This window comes from Oryctolagus cuniculus, chromosome 13 (assembly GCF_051225735.1).
Source record: "Oryctolagus cuniculus isolate XC-2025 breed Fujian yellow rabbit chromosome 13, ASM5122573v1, whole genome shotgun sequence".
Classification (NCBI taxonomy): domain Eukaryota; kingdom Metazoa; phylum Chordata; class Mammalia; order Lagomorpha; family Leporidae; genus Oryctolagus; species Oryctolagus cuniculus.
The window spans coordinates 37,516,092-37,537,725 of record NC_142879.1 but is presented as its reverse complement, the minus strand read 5'-3'; the positions used below and the strand labels follow the sequence as shown (position 1 = coordinate 37,537,725).

General features: G+C 52.5%; 1 protein-coding gene across 17 annotated transcripts in view; it reads left to right on the top strand.

The window, feature by feature from the left end:
* The first annotated feature begins 12,785 nt into the window (after positions 1 to 12,785).
* The window catches only part of TLR5 (toll like receptor 5), a 43,744-nt gene continuing 34,895 nt past the window's right edge, over positions 12,786 to 21,634 (top strand). For 6 of the 17 annotated variants that reach the window (XR_016218786.1, XR_016218785.1, XR_016218781.1 and 3 more), the window contains exon 1: positions 13,190 to 13,328. The gene's annotated coding sequence lies outside the window, so the exon portion shown is untranslated. Of the gene's footprint in view, positions 13,329 to 13,410; positions 13,460 to 15,639; positions 18,745 to 21,634 lie in introns of those variants that run through there. The other 11 variants (XR_011381229.2, XR_007909568.3, XM_089311249.1 and 8 more) reach the window with 10 other exon arrangements.

The following is a 21,634-nucleotide window of genomic DNA, read 5'->3' as shown; positions in this document are numbered from 1 at the left end:
TGGGACGCCCATCCTCTCCTGCCCTTGGATATCAGAACTCTATGCTCTTGGGTCTTTAACTTCTGAGCATTGAACCAGTGGCCCCTGAGATTCCCAGGCCATTGGCCTCAGGCTGTTACACCATCAGCTTCCTGGGTTCCGAGGCCTTCAGAATTGAACTGAGCCATGCTACTGACTTCCCTGGTTCTCCAGTTTATAGATGGTTTATCATAGGACTTTTCACTTCCATGATTGTGTGAGCAAATCTCCTCTCACACTATCATCTATCTACCTATCTATCTATCTATCCATCTATCTATCTATCTTCTATCTATATCTATCAGCTTCCTACCCATCCATTCATCTACCATCTGTCCATTCATTTCCCATCCATTCACCCAACTATCCATCTATCAACCATCTATATAGCCAGCCATCTCCCTACCTACCTATCCATTCTACTGCTTCTGTTTCTCTGGAGAACCAGAGAACCTGAGAAGTGTCATTCTGTCAATTTTTTTTTTTTTTTGACAAGCAGAGTGGACAGTGAGAGAGAGACAGAGAGAAAGGTCTTCCTTTTGCCGTTGGTTCACCCTCCAATGGCCGCCGTGGCCGGCGGGTGCAGAGCCCAAGCACTTGGGCCATCCTCCACTGCCTTCCCGGGCCACAGCAGAGAGCTGGCCTGGAAGAAGGGCAACCGGGACAGAATCCAGCGCCCCGACCGGGACTAGAACCAGGTTGTGCTGGCGCCACAAGGCAGAGGATTAGCCTAGTGAGCCGCGGTGCCAGCCTCGTTGTGGCACCGGCCTCATTCTGTCCATTTTATGAACCAGAAGCTACAATGTAGAGACTGAATAGCCCACCCATCACCACATGGCAGGAAGTCAGAGAACCTGGGCTTTGAAGGCGGGACTAGGAGGCTCTCAATCCCACATCAGTGTTGAATGAGGCTTCAACAATTACGTCTTAGATGAATGAATGAAGAGATGACGGCTTGGGCCAGGGCAGGGTGGACAGGGCTGGACATAAAGAGCTGGCCACAAGACAAATCCCAAAGGGGAAGCACGGACAGAGCTGTTTGTGGGTCACCGGTGGGAGGTGAAGCGGTCACCGCAGAGGGCCTCCACGTGGCCCCACCAGCAGACTGCGGGCGCAGTTACTATCGGGTCTTGGAGGCGGGGAGAAGATAACTCAGAAGAGAACATCCCTGGGACTCCTGGGGAGCTGTGATGAAACCATGGGGGGTGACTGTTGTCATAGAAACAGAGGCAAGAGACAGCTTGCAAGAGATGCCATCAGCAGGGTCAGACTCTCTCTAGGTCAAGTGGATGAAAAACAAATAAAAAAGGAAACAAAACTGCAATTCCACCCAAAGTCATTTTGTAACCTGATCATTGAGAAAAGAACCCAGTCTGAGGGAAGTGAGGTCACGGAGTCCACTTCCTGCACTTGAACCCTCCCCAGATGGCTGGCAGCCACAGGGAGATGATACCCACCTTCTGTTACAGTGGGCGGATTTCCTGCGAGACCCAGACAGCTGCAGGCTCCTGAGCGCAATGGTGGTTCGGTCGATAGGGGAGGCTCCCTCCAACATGGTGACCACACGCAGGGCTCCTGGCACACAGGCTCCAAACCTGTCCTTTGCCCTGCAGGCTTTTGGCTGCCGCTGCTGGGGCACGTGAGAAACAGAAGAAAAAGAAAAGTGTGAGGTCTGGGTCTCACCAGCCCCTCCTCGCCATTTCCAGAGATGTGTTCTTTTTCTTTCTTTTTATTTATTTATTATTTTAGACAGGCAGAGTAGACAGTGAGAGAGAGAGACAGAGAGAAAAGTCTGCCTTCCGTTGGTTCACCCCCCAAATGGCCACTGCAGCCGGCGCACCGCGCTGATCCGAAGCCAGGAGCCAGGTGCTTCTCCTGGTCTCCCATGGGGTGCAGGGCCCAAGCACTTGGGCCATCCTCCACTGCACTCCCTGGCCACAGCAGAGGGCTGGCCTGGAAGAGGAGCAACCGGGACAGAATCCGGCACCCTGACCAGAACTAGAGCCCGGTGTGCCAGCGCCGCAAGTGGAGGATTAGCCTAGTGAGCCGCAGCACCAGCGAGACGTGTTCTCTGATACTAATGCAGGGGGCTATAGACAGAAGAGCACAGTGGAGAGAGGAAAACTAATTTGTGCTCAGGACTTAAGCAGAAGAGGAAGGAAAAGGAGGACATTGCATTTTCCTACTGGAGTTGCCAAGTAGTGTGATAAAAGCAGGCTGGGAGAAAAGTGCCTGGGCCCCCTGCCCACGTGCACCTGCCTGGGGACCACACCTTGGGCCCACTGGGAAGTGGGATGAAAGCACAACCCAGCAATGCCATCCCAGCTGCCCTGCAAGGTCAAAGCTGGACAGGGGTGCTGAGTGTAGGGGACAGAGTGGAAACAGGATGGTCCAAGAGGAAGTGGCCAGATTCTCCCTGGAATCAAAGACAGGAGCTAAACCAGACCTGTCACCCCAGGAGACAGGTATGCCTGCATCTGTTTCCTGGAATAAAGAATTATGCCTTGGCAGAAAGAAACAGGAAGTGGAGAAAGAGAAAAGAAGGGGCTGGTATTGTGACGCTGATCCCATGTCAGAGTGCGCTGCCAGTCCCGGCGGCTGTCATCCGGCTTCCTGCAAGGGTGCCTGGGAAAGCAGTGGAGGATGTGCCCGAGTACTGGGGCCCCTGGCGTAGACCTAGATGGAGCTCCTGGCTCCTGGCTTCAGCCTGGCCCAGCCCAGCTGTCATGTCAATTTCGGGAGTGAGCCAGAGGATGGACTATCGCTTTCTGTCTCTATCCTCTCCCTCTGTCACTCCGCCTTCCAAATAAATAAATTAGAAAAAAAGAAAAGAAAAGAAAAGAAAAGAAAAGAAAAGAAAAGAAAAGAAAAGAAAAGAAAAGAAAAGAAAAAAGAACAAAAGACGAAGAAAAGAAGAAGGAAGTGATTAAGCCCCAATGAGGGGCTTTTTGAAAAGGACAGAAGGCTGGGATGGATCCTGGAATGAAATGGATGTCAACCCACCTGAGCAGAGGAGGGGTCAGCTCTGCTTTCTTTCCTGACCTAGAGCGGTGGCCAAAGGACTCCTCTGAAGCTCAGTAATAAAACTGGGATTACACAGGTGGGTCACATCCCCGCGCGCGCCGTTTCATGCTCCCAGATAATTGGCAGTCCTGGAAGGCAGTGAAATCACCGCCCAGAGAGGCCCTGCAACGTTTGCCCCTCAGATCTCGGAGGTGTCAGCCCGCAGGCCGCCCCGGCCGCCCTCTCTGTGGGCCCCTTTTCGTCTGTGTGCAGCCAGCTGGCTGTGGGGAGTGGACAGCCAGTCACCCAGAGGCATTTTCAAATCTCCTGGCCTGGCGCTGGCGCCCCAGAAGCCCCAGGCTACCACAGCCCACGCCCTCCCTTCCCAGAGCATGACTCGAAGTGCACACAGCAGAGAGAGGAGTCCTCGGCATTCTTCAGTTTGCTCTTGGGTCAGCATTTATTGAGCTCTTACTGTGTGTCAAGGTGAAGATAAGGACTTCCTGGAAAGAGCCTGGCTTGCTTGCAGCTCCCAGCCTGGCCCGGGATCAAACTGGACTGGGGGTGGCAGGTCGGGCCCATGGTCGTCATGGTGTAGCATGGCAGCCCAGGCTGGGCATCACGATTGATTTGAGGCAAACCTGTCAAGTGGCAAAGCCAGGGAGGTTTTCATGACTCCAGGCAGAGAGACCACAGGAGCAGGGAAAGTACTAATCGTCCCGATCCTGGTTCAGATGCTGTGATCTCTCAATAACCACCTCCGCCCTCGGGCCATCAGTGACCTGCTGCACTGTTTTCTGTCGTTGTATAACAGAATATAGGAATTTCAGGGTTTAGGACCATCGTCATTCATTGTCTCACAGCTTCTGTGGGTCAGGACTCCTGGCAGGGTGTGGCTGAGGTCTCTGCTCACTGCTCAGAGTGAGGAGGTGTGGGAGGCCCAATCAGGGGTCAGCCGGGCTGCGTGCTTCCTAGAGTTTGGGGTTGTTGACAGAATTCAGTTCCTTGTCATTGTAGAATTGATGCTTCTGTTTTCCTTGCTGACAGTCACCAGGGATCACTGTCAGCTACTTGTTAGCCGAGTGCTCCACCCCCCACCCCTGCCCCGCGGCATGTGGTTCAGCCTGGCTGTTTGCTTCCTGGAGGCCAGGTGAATTTCCAAGCAGTCATCAAATGCAGTCTTCACATCAGAATCTGATCAGGTGAGGAACCATCCTATCATCGTCACAGGGCCTGTCCGACTTGAGGGGAGGCGTTATACAGGCTAGGTGCAGCTGGGTGTGTAAATTTTGGGAGCCATGATGAAATTCTGCCAACACACCTACAACTTGTCACATCGAGTGGGAAATCTTCATTGTTTTTATTTATTTATTTATTTATTTTTGTTTATTTATTTGACAGAATTAGACAGTGAGGGAGATAGACAGAGAGAAAGGTCTTCCTTCCATTGGTTCACCCCCAAATGGCCACTATGGCCGTCGCTGTGCCTATCTGAAGCCAAGAGCCAGGTGCTTCTTCCTGTTCTCCCATGCGGGTGCAGGGCCCAAGCACTTGGGCCATCCTCCACTGCCTTCCTGGGCCACAGCAGAGAGCTGGACTGCAAGAGGAGCAACCGGGACTAGAACCGGGTGCACATATGGGATTCTGGCACTGCAGACGGAGGATTAACCAAGTGAGCCACAGCGCCGGCCCCTCTTCATTGTTTTTGACGTCTGGTTTCTAGAACAGTAGCTGCTGCTGACCACTCACACTTTGAAATTCATACAATGAACTTCTTGCTGCTTCCTTTTTTATTTTCCTCCTGTTTTTTTCCTACCTTCTGTTTCTCTATAACTTTTAATGTGATATAAAACACTGTTGTTAAAGTGCCTAAGACGTATCTGCATATTGTAATGAATAACCATAAAGCAGACTCTTGGGTTGCCTCTGTGTTACCACCAGAACACTGCTCCCACCAGAGAAGACCTCTGAGGTTCCCTCCCAACGAAGCCTCCTCCCTCTGACTACTTAATTCTGCAGGAATCATTTTTTTTAATCTTTGAAAATAGTTTTATCATCTACTTAGGTATATCTAAACAATATCATTTAGCTTCATCTGTATTAGAACCGCATGTGAATGGACTGATATTTACCTATTCTCTTACATCTTCATTCTGTTGCTTAACGTAAACTTGCACATTTCATTCAGGTTGTTGGATACATGACGGTCAGTTCCTTTTCAGTGACATCCACTGTAGTGCTCTGCTGTGTGGCCATTATCGATCTGCAATGTATTTATCCCTTCTATTACTGAGGAATACTTGGTTGATTTCCAGTTTAGTGATCTGCATTGGTTCTTTGTTGCTGTGTGACAAATTACCCCAAAGCTTAATGGCTTCATACAACAAGGCAGGAGAGGTCAGCTTCTGAAGGGGCAGACTCCAGGCAGGACCTCCCGGGGTCCTCTGACTCTGGCCTTCTAAGGTTGCAGCCAGAGTCTGAGCAGGGGCCATTGCTTCACCTTAAGGCTTGAGTGGAGCTGTAGTCACTTCTAAATCACTCAAGTGGTTGTTGGCAATACTGGCTATTGGACTAATGGCTTCAGTGGCTCGCTGGCTGTTGGTGAGAAGTCTCCATTGAGTCTTTGCCAAATGGTTCTCTCGCCATAGGACAGCTGACAACATAGCAGCTGACTTCCCGAGAACAAGTGAGAGGGGCCAGGGAGTGTGCGAGCAGGTTGATGCCACATTCGTTGGTAACCCAGTCTCAAAAGGGGGTAGCCCCCCACTTTTGCCAGCTCCCATTTATTACAGCTAACACTTAAGGGGGACACGGAGGGCATAGACATCAGGAGGCAGGAATCATTGTGAGCCATTGTAGAAGCTGTCTGCTAGGGGGATATTACGGACAATTCTGCCTTAAATATTCACATACGTATGTTCTCGTATATGAGAACAGCAGGTGATACACCCAAGCATGGAACTTCTGGGTCTTAGGGCATGCGAATTCAACTTTCCAGGATCATGCCAAACATGTGATTATTGCTCCATATCATCATTAACACTTGTCATTATCAGACTTTTTAGTTTTGGCCAATATGATGTATGTGTAATACATGATGAACTTTGGAAAGTTCATAAGAGAACGGAGTTGAAAAATAAATTTTTGGTGCAAAAATATTTTGAAATACATGCATTTTTTTCATAATATGCATTTTCCATGAGCTTTTTGAATACATCAAAAATGGATTTTGGGCCGGCGCCGCGGCTCACTAGGCTAATCCTCCGCCTAGCGGCGCCGGCACACCGGGTTCTAGTCCCGGTCGGGGCGCCGGATTCTGTCCCGGTTGCCCCTCTTCCAGGCCAGCCCTCTGCTGTGGCCAGGGAGTGCAGTGGAGGATGGCCCAGGTGCTTGGGCCCTGCACCCCATGGGAGACCAGGAAAAGCACCTGGCTCCTGGCTCCTGCCATCGGATCAGCGCGGTGCGCCGGCCGCAGCGCGCCTACCGCGGCGGCCATTGGAGGGTGAACGAACGGCAAAGGAAGACCTTTCTCTCTGTCTCTCTCTCTCACTGTCCACTCTGCCTGTCAAAAATAAAAAATAAAAAAAAAAAATGGATTTCAATTTTTTTACACCAAAATGAATTTATCTTTTAATTCCATTATCCACGAGCTCTTTGAAAATACCCTTGCATTATAGTTTTTATCTGCATTTCTTAGATTACCAATGAAATGTGGCTCTTTTTCATTTCTTAATCTTGGATCTCCTCTTTTGTCAGCGACTTGCCTGTGTCTTCTGTCCATTTCTCTAGTCTTTTCTTACTGGGTTGCCTGAGTTCTTTATATAATCTGGATACTCATTATCCATGTTGCAAACATCTCGAGTTTTGTATTCTGGCCCTGGAGAAGGGACACCACAGACACTGACAGGGCCTTCAACTTTCCACTCTTACCTTTAATTCTCTTTTAAAATTTTACTAATTTTATTTATTTGAAAAAGAGAGATCTTCCCTCTGCTGGTTCACTCCTCAAATGCCTGTGATGACCAGGGCTATGCCAAACCAAAGTTAGAATTCAAGAACTCGGCCGGCGCCGCGGCTCACTAGGCTAATCCTCCGCCTTGCGGCGCCGGCACACCGGGTTCTAGTCCCGGTTGGGGCGCTGGATTCTGTCCCGGTTGCCCCTCTTCCAGGCCAGCTCTCTGCTGTGGCCAGGGAGTGCAGTGGAGGATGGCCCAAGTGCTTGGGCCCTGCACCCCATGGGAGACCAGGAGAAGCACCTGGCTCCTGTCTTCGGATCTGCACAGTGTACCGGCCGCGACAGCCATTGGAGGGTGAACCAATGGCAAAGGAAGACCTTTCTCTCTGTCTCTCTCTCTCTCACTGTCTACTCTGCCTGTCAAAATAAATAAATAAATAAATAAATAAATGGAATTCAAGAACTCAATCCAGGTCTCCCACACAATGGTGCAAGGTCTTACGCCTCAGAGCCATTTCAGCTCCTTGCTTGCAAGCAGATCCGATTCCCTGAGAGACTCCCTAGGACTCCCTATCCCTGCATTCCTACTCAGTCAGCTCAGTCCCTTGTCCTGTGTCCTTCCCCACCCCACCCTCTGCGTCTTAACTGGGTCCCTGAGAGAGGAAGTTTGAGAAGCCCTGGAAAACCTGCAAACCAGATCAGCTCCGCCCACCGCCCTCCTGTCTGGACCCTTAGCCTGCCGGAGGGCTGGGCTCTGTGCCACATGCTCCTTCTGTCTGCCAGCTGCCTGTTAGCCACCGCTGAGAACCTATTCCCTTAAATAAATTCATTTTGGCTGTGAGTTCATATCCGGTCTGCTCTATTTTTTTTTTAACTTTTATTTAATGAATATAGATTTCCAAAGTACAGCTTATGGATTACATTGGCTCCCCCACCATGACTTCCCTCCCACCCGCAACCCTCCCCTTTCCCACTCCCTCTCCCCTTCCATTCATATCAAGATTCATTTTCAATTTTCTATATATACAGAAGACCAGTTTAGTATACATTAAGTAAAGATTTCAACAGTTTGCACCCACATAGACACACAAAGTGAAAAATACTGTTTGAGTACTCATTATAGCATTAAATCTCAATGTACAGCACATTAAGGACAGAGATCCTACATGAGGAGTAAGTGCACAGTGACTCCTGTTGTTGACTTTACAAATTGACACTCCTGTTTATGGCATCAGTAATCTCCCTATGCTCCAGTCATGAGTTTCCAAGGCTATGGAAGCCTTTTGAGTTCACCGACTCTTATCTTATTTAGACAAGGTCATAGTCAAAGTGGAAGTTCTCTCCTCCCTTCAGAGAAAGGTACCTCCTTCTTTGAAGACCTGTTCTTTCCACTGGGATCTCACTCACAGAGATCTTTCATTTAGGTGTTTTGTTTTTTTGGTTTTTTGGTTTTTTGGTTTTTTTTTTTTTTTTTTTTTTTTGCCAGAGTGTCTTGGCTTTCCATGCCTGAAATACTCTCATGGGCTTTTCAGCCGGATCCGAATGCCTTTAGGGCTGATTCTGAGGCCAGAGTGCTGTTTAGGACATCCGCCATTCTATGAGTCTGCTGTGTATCTCGCTTCCCATGTTGGATCGCTCTCTCCTTTATTTATTCTATCGGTTAGTATTAGCAGGCACTAGACTTGTTTATGTGATCCCCTTGACTCTTAGTCCTTTCACCATGATCAATTGTGAACAGAAATTGATCACTTGGACTAGTGAGATGGCATTGGTACATGCCACCTTGATGGGATTGAATTGGAATCCCCCGGTCTGCTCTATTTTCTGCCCCTCTCTTCTTACACTGCCTGGGTGGCAGGATCCTAGCACTGGAACCATCATCTGCTGCCTCCCAGGGTGTGCATTAGCAGGAAGCTGGAATGGAGGGCTTGAGTTTGGGTCTCAGATACAGAACAGAGACATCTCGAGTGGTGGCTTAACCACCGTGCCAAACACCCACCTCCCTCTCTTTTCGCGATAGCTTTTAATGGACAGCAGTTCTTACAAATGCACTTGAATTTATCAATCTCATCTTTATGAACTCTGTCTCTTTCTTGGACCTTGATTTTGCCTGTCTTTTAGGTGTTGTTTTTCAGCTAGATCTTCATCTGTCACCTCTATTATTTAATTTAATTTTGTTTTTTGGACGTGTTTGAGAGTCAGAAAGAGAAAGAAGGGAGGAGGGAGAGGAGAGTGAGAGCGAGCAGACAGGAGCACTCCAGCCCCTGGTTCACTCCCCTGATGTCCAGGAGCTAGGAACTCAGCCAGAATCCTCCACTGCCTCCCAGGGTGCACATTAGCAGGCCGCTGAGATCAGGAGCAGAAGCTGGACTCAGATCTAGGCACTCTGAGAAGGACACAGGCATCCCAATTCCACCTCCAGTCACATGACTTCAACTGCACACTGGGTGCTTCACCTACCTGTCCCACAGACAGCAACGCCAGTTTATCCCGAACAGAACTCATCCTTCCAAGTCTGCTGTCACCACAGCACCATCCTACACTTGCATTTTCTAACTAAGACTGGCACAACCAGCTCCCATTGCAAAGCCACGCCTTGTAAACTGCCCTGACATCTCGCACTCTAGCAGGGGTTAAATTTCGCGACAACCTAAATCTTGCCCAAGCTGTCTTTTCCGCACCTCCAGTGCCAGATGTGAGTTCCACAAGACCAAGGACGTTGCCCAGCTTACTCAGGGCTGTAAGACCACGGATTCAGAGCTGGAATCCTGGTTCTTCACTTACTATAGCTGTGTAAGCACGGACAAGTTATATAACCCCCTCTCCTTTGTTTCCTCCCTCTGTAACAGATAATGATACTGACTTGTAGACGTGTGGGCAGGATTAGTCAGTTAATGCATGCGTAGAGCCTGGAAGAGATTTAGACACCTGAGAGGCGTTCAATGAACATTGACTGTTGAGGTTTTGTCCGACCACCTGACATAGTGCTTGGTCCATAAAAATATCAAAAAGTGGATTTTTTTTTTTGGTAGAAATAAATTCAGGCCATTGCTCTACTTTAGACTCTTACTAGAGAGCTGGCGCTGTGCCGAGGTGGGTTAAAGCCGCCGCCTGCAGTGCCAGCATCCCATATGGGCGTAAGTTTGAGTCCCGGCTGCCCCACTTGCGATCCAGCTCTCGCTATGGCCTGGGAAAGCAGTACAAGATGGCCCAAGTCCTTGGGCCCCTGCACCCACATGGGAGACCTGGAGGAGGCTCCTGGCTCCTGGCTTTGGATCAGCCCAGCTCTGGCTGTGTAGTCGTTTGGGGAGTGAGCCAGTGGATAGAAGACCTCTTTCTCTCTCTGGCTCTACCTCCTTCTGTAACTCAGTCTTTCAAATAAATAGAATAAATATTTTTTAAGAAACTCGCTCACTATCTTTCTTAGAGAACTGCAGTAGCTGCTAACTGTGCTTAGTTCTTCCTAACTACCCCATTCATTCTACGCACTGCCCTTAGCACTGGCTGCTAACACAGAAATATGAATGCGGGCATCGCGCTGATCCTTACACCATCCAGTGCATCCCCAGTCCTGACAGGGAGCGAGTCAGAGCAAAATCTAAACTCCTCAGCAGAGCGGGCATGGGTGTGTGGCGCATGCGTGGGTTTGTGAGCCCAGCCTCCCTGCTTCTCCACCCACCCCAATCCTTCCCACATGGGGCCCTTGGTTACCACCTCACCAGTGGCCCCCACATGAGCCCCCTCCCTGACCCAGCACGTCCTCCCTCTCCCTGTCCAGCGACAAAACCACCATCATCTTTTGGCTGCAACAACGGCACCGTGAAGTCGTGGATGTCAGGGCTTCCAGCAGAGTTGGTACACACGGTCTTGCAGCGCTGATCAAATCACAGAACCACTGTTCGCTTCCGTGTCCACCTCTCCCACTGGGCGGCGAGGCTCTTGACCCCGAAAGCCGGATCTGAACCAGATTTGTAGTCCTGCCAAGGAGCACAAGGTCTATAAGAAGCTTAATATATGCCTGCTGAATGGATGGTTGGTTTTAAGAAACACCTAATAAGCCTTGGTATTTCTATTTCCTGAATCTTGTTTTGCTTGTCATCTTTTTAAGTAGAAAGTCACCAACACATTTGCGAGTTTATTGAGCTTTAATTTTGGCCTTTCAAACAGCCCCTATCATTCATTCATTCACCGACACATATTTATTGGGAGCTAACTGGCATATGCTGGATTGGGCAACTCAGACACAGCTCCTCCCCTCAAGAGGATTATAATCTATTACGTCTCCTAAGCATGACGGGGCGACCGATCCTGAAGCACAAACACATCAGGATAAAATACAGATGGACGTGAGACTGACGGAGCAGAAGAGGATAACAGGATAATGCAGAGAGGTTAGGGGAAATTCTCTCTGGAGAAGTGACATTAGAGAGGACAACAAGGATTGAGTACGAGTGAGCCATGAAAAGTCACAGGGAGAGAGCATTCCAGGCAGCGGGAGCAGCAGGTGGGAGGTGCTGAAGGGAGTGGGAAGCAGTTGGGGAGGCTGAGGCCCAAGAGGTGGGAGCAGAAGGGAACAAGCCTGGAAAAGCTGCCAGGGGCAGACGCAGGGTTATGGCCTGGAATCTGGATTTTATCAGTGCAGAGGGAAGCCACGGGAGGTTTAAAATAGGGGCATAGCACAAACTTCAAGCAGGGTTCGGTCTGTGTAGTGCCCTACACCTGAGTGTACCACAGGGGATTTTAGTGCAGAAGAAAGCAAGGGACAGCCGCTCCCAGCCCTGATCAGCAACGGCTTTGCTCACCAGCCACCCCTCCTGCATGCCCAGCGCCACACAGGAAGTCACCAACTCCCTTGGGGGGCTTGTCTGTCCTAGCCAGGGCCAGGTAGATGGTATCTAAGGGTCCTCCCTAGTCTGACACAATGTGGGGGGCTGGAGACAGCGACCAGCATCTCGGGCCAGGTGCCACCCTGGGGGGCGGGGTTGAAGTCCCTGGAGGCCATAACCCTGCCTGCAGTGCTCCGCCCTCCACCATACACTCAGAGCACTCCTCTCTGAGCCCAGCCTGTCCTGTCCACCTCTGAGACCACCTACCAACCTCTCTCCTACCTGGCCTGGGCTCCACTAACCACAAAAGGGACCACCGGGCTTGCCCCAGCAAGGCCTTATTTAGCTTGGGTTTGCACTGCTGTGGTCTGCAGCACTCCTTACCCCTGGGGGCCTTTTCTTATCCCCACCCCCACACAGTGCAGGAATGTGAGCTCTGTGCCCCTCCCCCCATCTCCACCCCCTCAGGGTGGGGTTGGGGTGGGCAGGCAGCCCTTGGAGATCCACTTGAGACAACCTGTCACTCAGGCTAGGAGCTGGCAGCCGAGGTGGGAGCTGGGAAGACTCTAATGAGCTCCTGGCGGGTGATTAAGAGCCAGCCTTTGTTTGACACCTCTTTCCCAGGGAGTGCAGTGGGGGAGACAGCTGCTCAGTGATTACAGGGCGCTCCCAGCAGCAGGTGTGTGGAGGCCTCCACCTGCACCTGTGCCTCCCCCGCCCCCTGCCTTATCAAGACGGTGCCATTTCTGTCTTTGAACAGCAAGCACTCGCTGTGCTACTTTCTGATAAAGTCACCTCTCTTGCACCCTTGGGTGGCACTGGCCCCTGGGAATTCCTTTCTGTCTCCTGCAAGTGCAGCGGCCTCCAGCGGGGTGTGTGTGTGGGGGGGGAGGTTAGGGCAGAAGGAACACAGTGTACCAGGAGGAAAAGGGTGTCTGAGCTCTCTGGGCCAAATTGGAGCTTCCTGCTTCAAACCACCCCAATTTCCACACCCGCGCGCTCAGATCTGCAAAATGTAGCCTAGGGGTTGGCACAGGTGGAGGAGCGTCGAGCTGGGCGTCCGCTCAGGGTCGATTCCTTTTGCCAGTTTCTTTCAGTGCCGGTGCAAAACGCCTGAGGTTCTTGGCCTGGGTTGCGGTGCGAAGAGGACCGGAAGGAGTTTCGCTGGCCTGGAAGACCTCCACGGGCATTTGGGGAGTGTTCCGAGGCCTCTCCGCCGCCTTCCCCTGCACCCCGGGCGTCCCGCGGCGGCAGGCTCCCGCCCCACAGCCCTCCCGGCCGTCCGAAACCCCACGCTGGACACCTTGCCAGGTGCCGCAGCCTCTGGGTGCCCGCCGCTAGTGCAGGAGGCCGCCCCGCCCACAGAGAGCGCGGAGAGGCCACCTGGGCTAGAGGGCGTGGCGGGGGCGGGGGCGGGGCCGCAGGGCCCCGGGAGCCCCGGGAGCCTCGGGCCGAGGGCGCCACGGGTGCGGGTGCAGCGGGCAGGAGAGAGCTGAGGTGCCGGCGACGTGGAGTCGAGTGTGGAGGTGAGCGCCCCTCGGTGGCAGGGACCTCTGCCCCTCTGCCTCCTCCCTCTCGGGGCTGTTTACAATCCTCGTTCCTGTCCAGGGCCCCAACCCCTGCGTCGTGGGAGAGAGGAGAGGATCCCTTGGCAGAGGTGAGGGTGGCATAGGGTGGCTTGCGATAGCCTGTGCCTGGAGGGCGGGACCAGAGGAAGCCTTGCCTTGGGACAAAGTTGTATTCTTTTTTAAATGTTTTTCTTTTCATTTCAAATGTGAAAGGCAGAGAGAGAGAGAGAGAGAGAGAGAGATCAATCCTGTACTTCCCAAATACCTGCAGTAGCCCAGGCTGGATCAGGAACTCCATCCGTGTCTCCCACTTGGCTTGCAGCCATCCAAGTGCCTGAGCCATCATCGCCTGTTGCCTCCCAGGGTGCACATTAGCAGGAAGCTGGAGTCGGGGTGGAGCTGGGACTGGAATCCAGGCACTGGGAATGGGATGGGTGCATCTTAACAGCTGAGCCAAATGCTCACCCCCTGGACTCCCCCCTGACAGGTGCACCTCTTCCCCTGGGCGTGCCCTGTGCCTATGCTCCCACCTCTTCCTCTGAAAGGGGAAACAAAGGCCACCACAGTGGGGTGTGGAAATCCCAGAAAGTCACTGAGCTGCTCAAAAGACCTTGAGCACCCTGCACCTGCACCAGCTAGTGCAGCCTGGCCAGGACTCCAGGGAAAATAAGAGTATCAATGGCATTTATGGGGGGGCGTGGGGACTACCTGTGAAGATAATCGCCTAGTGTCTGTGCCCATCTGAAACCAAATTGGGAGGACGTTGTGTAAGGGGTGAGGGTGGGTGTGGGACATTGTGGTTGGGTTGATTGATTGTCTTGGGGGTGAGTGCTGACCCAGGAAGGCTGCTTAGGCCGTGTTGGGCAGGAATTGATGGTGGCAGCTGCTCCCAACTGTGGGTTAGCGGCAGTTACCTAGTATTTGGAACACGTGCATCCAGCCAGAGCCTAACTCCAGCGACCTTTAGACAGTGTTGCTGAGTGTTGTCCTGTCTGGATGTCAAGTTAATCTGTAACACTGGGTTCTTGCTCAGTGCCTGGAAGAGGGCCTTGGTGATTCCTGCATGAGCCCAGGTGTGGCTCCACCCCGGAGCAGTCAAGTTCTTGCCAGATGTGGGTTGATGACTTTTCTCAGTGCCGGCCTGAGCTCTGAAAAGCTACTCCAGCATCTCCCAGGCCCCTTGACTCCCTCCACCCTTGTTCTCGTGCGCATAGAAGAGTGGCCAGGAACTCATGCAGGCAGTTGGAAGGAAAGCAGAGCCCTGGAAGAAGCTCTGTGGAGTTTACATGCTATTCCTTCAGTTGCTGGATTGAGAGGGAGGTAGGAGGGGGCAGGGAGGGGTGTCCCAGAGGAGGAGCTCAGGCCAAAGCTGATTACCAAGTGGTACAAAAATAATCCATATTTTAACAATCAGGATGCTCTCTGCATATCAGCCTGATGGGCACTTCTAGCCCAAACGATGGCACAAGCCACCCCCTTGGCCATAGGTGGCTCTAGATTCTGCTGTCAGAATGCAAACCACCCCTGCCAGGTTTACAGCTCTCTTCCTAAACAGGGAAGCCCTCTCCCAAGGAGGGTGTGTCCAGCACAGAGCCTTCTTTGTTGACTATTATGTGTCAGGAAGTTTGGTTCTGCCAAATGTCGAAATCGAAAGTCTACGCAAGCATTCAGCCTTGGATGGCAAGAAAACCCTGGAATGTCTAGTTGTGGCATGAATCCAGATGTGATTGTTTTACTCTTGATTTTGTGGAAAACAATGCAGATTTGGTGGATCCAAAACTTTAATCAGATCTCTGAAGCTTCGGTGGTTTCCAGTCCTGGTTTCATAGTTCCCTAATGTGTCAGCCACATCCTGTAAGGTGCTCAGCTCTATGGGACAAACACAGGCATGAGGAACGTTCCCTGCTATTAGAAGCTTCCTGGTGCAGGTGGCAAGACAAAGCTAGCAGCACAATTAGAAGAATGATCTAGTGCAGAGTCCTGTGGCGTCACCTGCTGGCTCCGAGGACAGCCAGTACGGGCTAGGAAAGGCAGAGCACAGCAGCTGGTTGGTCTTGAGCTTGATTTATTTATTTATTTATTTTAATATTTATTTATTTATTTGAAAGGCAGAGTTACAGAGAGGCAGAGAGAGAGAGAGAGAGAGAGAGAGATGGCCGCAATATCTGAAGCTGGGCCAATCTGAAGCCAGGAGCCAGGAGCTTCTTCCTGGTCTCCCACTTAGGTGCAGGGGCCCAAGGAATTGGGCCATCTTCTATTGCTATCCCAGGCCATAGCAGAGAGCTGGATCGGAAGTGGAGCAGCCTGGACTAGAACCGGCGCCCATATGGGATGCCAGCACTGCAGGCAGCAGCTTTACCTGCTTCACCACAGCGGACCCCGTGATTGATATGGAAATGACAATCAACAGGCCCAGGCAGAGGGAAGGCAGCCTGAGGACAACACGACATTCGGAAGACACGAAGGCACTTGCTGCCCAGGAGCTGTGGCCCAGGTTCCTGCCTCCCTCTGGCACTGGCAGCTGCCATCTTAGTGCACCTGACCATGCCACCTTCCCACAGCATTCTGACCACGCGTTCTGTGCTTTCCTTTTCTCTTTGCATTGCCCTCCTGTGCCCAGAAGCTCTGCCCAGAATCCTCTCCCTTTTTAAGCAGCATCTCCAGTGGCATCTTCTCCAGGGATGATTTCCTGGGCGGCTCCACTTCTGCTGCGTCTGCTTCGAGCAGAATTGGAGGGTTCCTCCTCCGTCCCCCAGTGCTCCTTGCAGGAAACTCTACTCTTCCCACCTTGGCCATAGGAATTGAGGAGTCTTTGCCCCTCTCACTGAGGAAGGGTTGTGTCCCATTCATTCAGGGATCCCCTGAGCCACAGCTGGTGTACGACACCTAGGAGGCTGTCACTCTCCCTCTCGCGGAGGAACAACACTGGACCCTGCGCTGTTCTCTTTGCCCAGCTCTTCCCGGGTTAGTTGCCGGCCCCCCGCCTCCACGGAGGGGCGGCACCCCTGCCACTTTCCCCGCTTCTGCGGAGGAGCGGCACACCACCGGCCGGCTCTCTCAGGGGCTGCTCAGATGTTCCTCAGATGTTCCTGGTGCATGTTGTCTCTCTCCTCCTTTATAGTCCTCTTCCACCAATCCATGCCCTGCTGCCCACACGCTGAGCACGCTGCTCTCCTCCAATCAGGAGCAGGATCAGCTCCTGCAGCTTATCAGTCAAACTGGTGAGGCAGCTGCATAGAAGTTGTTTGCTGTCTCTCAGCACCATATTGTGGGAGAGCAGATGCATAGTGTTAGTCTTAGTTCCAGTAACTTAGTCTAGTCTCAGTTGCTCCCCACAGGAGGCATTTGGTAAATGATTCTTAATTGAAATTCAGCCTCGTGTGGGACACAGTAAAGCTCCCCACGTACGTGGAGCAGAAGGCATGGGTTGTGTATTCGTTGGATCAACTAGATGGAGCCAATTCCTAGCAGCCTTGAGGAATCTGAGTTTAAGGCCATGGTAGTGCTCAAAGCCCTTAGCACCTTCTTCTGTGCCCAGATGGAATTCTAGAATCTTCTGGATCCAGCCCCAGCAATTCCTTTCCAGCTCCTTCCTTTTTTTTTTTTTTTTTTTTTTTTTTTTTGACAGGCAGAGTGGACAGTGAGAGAGAGAGAGACAGAGGGAAAGGTCTTCCTTTACCGTTGGTTCACCCTCCAATGGCTGCTGCGGCCAGCGCACCCCGCTGACCCGAAGCCAGGAGCCAGGTGCTTCTCCTGGTCTCCCATGCAGGTGCAGGCTTGGGCCATCCTCCACTGCACTCCTGGGCCACAGCAGAGAGCTGGACTGGAAGAGGAGCAACCAGGACAGAATCCGGCGCCCGACCGGGACTAGAACCCAGTGTGCCGGCACTGCAGGCGGAGGATTAGCCTAGTGAGCCGCAGCGCCGGCCTCCAGCTCCATCTTGAACTCACACTTTGTCTTTCCGAGCCATCCAGCACCAGACAACGCCCAGCCGGGGCTCTTTTCTCTCCTTTGCCTGTGCTGGGCAGCAGCCTCTCCTCCTAAGAGGTGAGCTCTCTTTAAAGACAGAGCTAGAGGCATTTGGAGGGAGAAAAAAATGGGATTTGGTTCTTTAAAGACAGACAAGGACAAGATTGGCTTCCTGCCTGGAGGCAAATATCTCATGGGGCAGATCCCCAGCCCAGGGTTGTGCAGAACTTTTTGTTCCCGGAAAGATTTTCGAAATTCAAAATACTGTTAAGTCACTTGGGGACAGACTGACTCTGAAGCTGTAAGACAACATTCAGACGGGGATGTTCTTGAATCAGCGGAAACACACACCTTGAGTACAGGTGAGCTCGGGGCCAGAGAGAGGCCTCGGGAGTGTAGTGGGATGGCCCGGCTTATGAGGGTGAACACAGAGACAGGGTCTAGGGAAAGCCTGCAGCCACGCAGGTGGGAGAAAGAAGAGGAACTTGTGAGAAAGAGAGTGGCAGAAAGACAGGGAGAAAATCTAGGGAACCAGAGGAGGAGACAGCGCAAGAAAAATAAGTAGGGAACCCTTTCTGGTCCCTTAAAAAGGCAGGGCTTCAAAAATGAGGAGAGGGAGAGAGAGAGAGAGAGAGAGAGAGAGAGAGAGAGAGAGAGAGAGAAGGGGAGCTTCAGGACAGAGCACCTCCAGAGAAAGCAGACCTCAAGGGGTTAAAAAGAGTGGTTAATGAGCCACGGAACCCTTGGGTGGAGTCTTTAGACTTCTGTTTGAGGAATTTGACTGTGAAGGAAAAGCTATATTACTTCTCAGAAAGGAGGGAGGAGTGCCTGGGTCCAGACAAGATTGTGTGTTTGAATGCAGGGGGGCTGAAGCCCGGTTACACCGAAGGGGTCTGGACAAATGCCCCTCCACACTGCTTAGACCCCATTAGACCTCCTCCTTCCCACCGCCCCCTGCCGCTCCTGAAACCTTTCCCTTTGGAGAATTTCCAGCCCTGGCATTGCTCAATCCAAGGATAGGATGTCACAACACGGAAATGACTGGTTCTCATTGTCGGTAAAATGGTGCAGTCTTATCTATGGTGCCCTCTACACCCTGACACCATCCTAAGCTCTAGCCCCTACCGCCATTGCTGGAAGCCCGGTGGCCAGGTGGCCACGTGGCCCAACCACTGGTGTCAGCTCCACCCCCATCCTAATGGGATTCGCTGCTTCGACTTCCCTGCCTGCCCCTCCCCACCCTGCAAAGTTTTAAGAGGACCTGTTCCTGAACACATGGCTCTCGCTCGCTCTCTCTCTCTCTCTCACTCTCACCCTCACACTCTCCGTCTCCCTCTTTTCCTTCTTCACCCCTTCCCTCTGGTCTGTCAGGTTTCCCCCAATAAACCCTTTTCTTTACTCAGGTGTTTGGTGTGTTTTGTGGCGGCCTTACACGCAGCTCTCTAAAATACACACAAGCTCGCCCTTGTCTCCTGGTGGTGCTGACCAGATGTTTTGTCCTCTACTGTGCAAAATTTAGTAACACCAGTACTAATAGCAAGCACATTAATAGCACCAGTCCTGAGCTCTGTTTTTAGTGCCTATGAGGGTAAATGGTAAATCAGGATTCAAACTCACTGTGTCTGGCTTCAGGGTCCATGTGCTTAAACCACTGCACCAAAGCTAGAACTTTGGGTCCACGTTCATGTTCCTGACACTAGGACAGGATTCATGATAGTGATGCTCCAGACAACATGGCTTCTCCAAGGTGACCAAACCAGTTATCTGTCCGGACCTAGCTGCATTGTGAGTTGGAGCAGCTTTAGTAGTCCAGAAACAACAGTCAGCAGGTAATCAGCCATGCACAAGGTGTTCAAGGGACACGAAGCCAGGAGCTCCAGCTCTCGTTCCTCTTCACAGCCACCGCCTTTTACCACTCTTGTTGCAATCTCCTGCCCCTGGCTGCTCTCGGCTGCTTCCCCTCCAGCCCTCGCCCTCCTGTTCTCCCAAGCCTTTGCTTCCACCTGCCAGCCCCCCCTTCTCCCTGCACAGCCTCTGAGTCCTCAGCCTAAGGCTCTGTTTGGAAATCAAAGCCAAGAGAACCTTCAGCTACTTGTGGGTACTTGCCCTGGGGCGATGACTGGGGCTGGGCAGGGCAAGGAGGAAATACACAGAGGAGAAAACCAAGCTTTCTAATCTCAAAAATACTATCTAGCCACAGAAGCCATACCCTCTGAGAGAAAACTTAAGGAAGAAAAACATCGGATAAAAAAATGGCCAGGATCTATGTGGACCCACTTTTATTGGTACAGTTTAATAACATTACTTGTTATAGATTACTGTATATTTTCAAGCGCTGGAACAAGCTCTCAGATTTGTCAAAATGGAGACGAGAGTTCTGTTCCAGAGAGAACTGCCATGTCTGAGCTGGCTGTCACGACAGTCAGCAAGTCTCCTTGGGTGATTTCGGAGTCAACAAGCGTGTGATGGTCCTTCCACGGGAGACTCGCTATTCTACGTGGGCAGAAATTGAGGCCAGCGAGGGTGAAACCTGTGCAGGGGGCCCAGATGGTGGCTGAAGGAAGACCCAGAGCCAGAGCCCCCCTCCCAGCCCACTGCCCTTTGCCATAATCTCACCCATCTTGGAAGTTGCCGCCACCAGCAAGCTGGAGCCAAGTCACTCGCTGACCCCTTGGGTGGACTCAGAGCAGAGCACGGCCGGCCGGGCAGCCTGCCCAGGCAGAATCACAGGCACTGAACCTCCTTGCCTCCCCCCACCTCGGAAGCCGGCAGGTGGTGGGGACGTGGGTTTCCCAGGCTCCATCAGTGAAGTCCTTGTTTCTGCCCACCCTGTAGTCTCAGGCGTCCTTGTTCCCCGCCTGCCTGCCTGCCTCCCCAGTCTCCCCTGGGGCTCCCCTTGCACCGGGATGTGTCTCCAGTCACAGGACAGACTTGCTTGGATCAGCTTCCGCTTGGAGCCTTTGCTGGCCCGGCACAGGCAGTGACAGACTCCCCAGTGCGGTTCTGGAGTGTCGACCCTCTACACAGAACCCATCACCGCTTCAGTGCGGATCTGCTGCCCGCAGCCCTGCCGCACACCCCAACCGCTCTTCATTTACGGCTCCATCCAGATGCTTTCTCGGCTCCTAGCAGTGTCTGTTCCTTTCAGGGGACACCTGATGGGACGCGGCAGCTCTCAGCTGCTCCAGCCTCCTGCGCGCGCAGCTACCTTCCTTTCTAGCTGGGCCCACCAACACTCCAGGTTTAACTGAGCTGCCTTCCGGGAGGCCGACAGAAACCTGCCATGCTCATTTTCTGGCACGGTCTGACCCTGACCCGGGAGACTGGGAGGGAGGATGAGTCCCTAGGGATTTCGAGCGCACTGTGCTAGCTGTCGGGTTTAAATAACCACTCGGACGAAAGATCCGGTTCGCCCAGATGCTTTAAAACTGTGCCCAAGGATTTACAAAGGCAGGCAGAAGGGAAGCCACCCTGACCCTAATCTTAACCCTAACCCTGACCCAAGTAGGCGCCAACATACCCTCCCCGATATCAGCGCCTTTGGGTGCTGCTGTGTTGGTTTGGGGGGCGCTGGGTACCGCCACCCGAGGTCGTAAAGAGAACCAACACGTGTTTGCGCAATTTCCTTCTGGTGCCAAAAAGAGAAACATCAGGTCAACCCCAGGGTGTTGAGAAATCTCATTTCGCTGTTCCGCTTCGATGAGTTCTGAAAGGCAGGCGTTTGCCCGGCGGAGTTGGTGGGAGACTGATGGCCGCCTGCTGGGACACGCAGGCCAGCGACCCGCGGGGGCTCCGCTCTGCGCCCCGGCGACCCCAGCGCGCAGAAGCCGGCACTGACGCTGGTTTACAGGAGGCGAGACAGGCGCTCAGAGAGGCGCAGCCCTTGCCCGGGCTCACACAGCCGGGCACAAACTTAGCTGCCATTTCCAGCTCTCAAACACGCTCCGTTAACTCAGGCAGCAAGAATTTCCCGGAGCTCAGCTAAGCGCCGCCCTGCGCCGCCCTGCACCGCTTCGCCCGCAGCGGTTCCGCCCTTCGCGCGCCCCCTGCTGGTTGGCAGGAGGAGCGCCCCTCCTGGACCACAAACTGGTTCCAAACTCTGCTTTGATTAGCTGGGAGTGAAACGACATTACTTGCACGCGCCTCTCCTGCGTCCCACTTTGGGACGGAGAATTGATGGTGAACGTACTGACGTAGCCCCTTCCAGGAGGAAGAGGCAGTCCGGGGGCGGGGCAGGAGGAAGTTAGCAGCAGGTGTCTGTGCCCCTGTGCGCTTGTTGGAAATGCAGACCCTC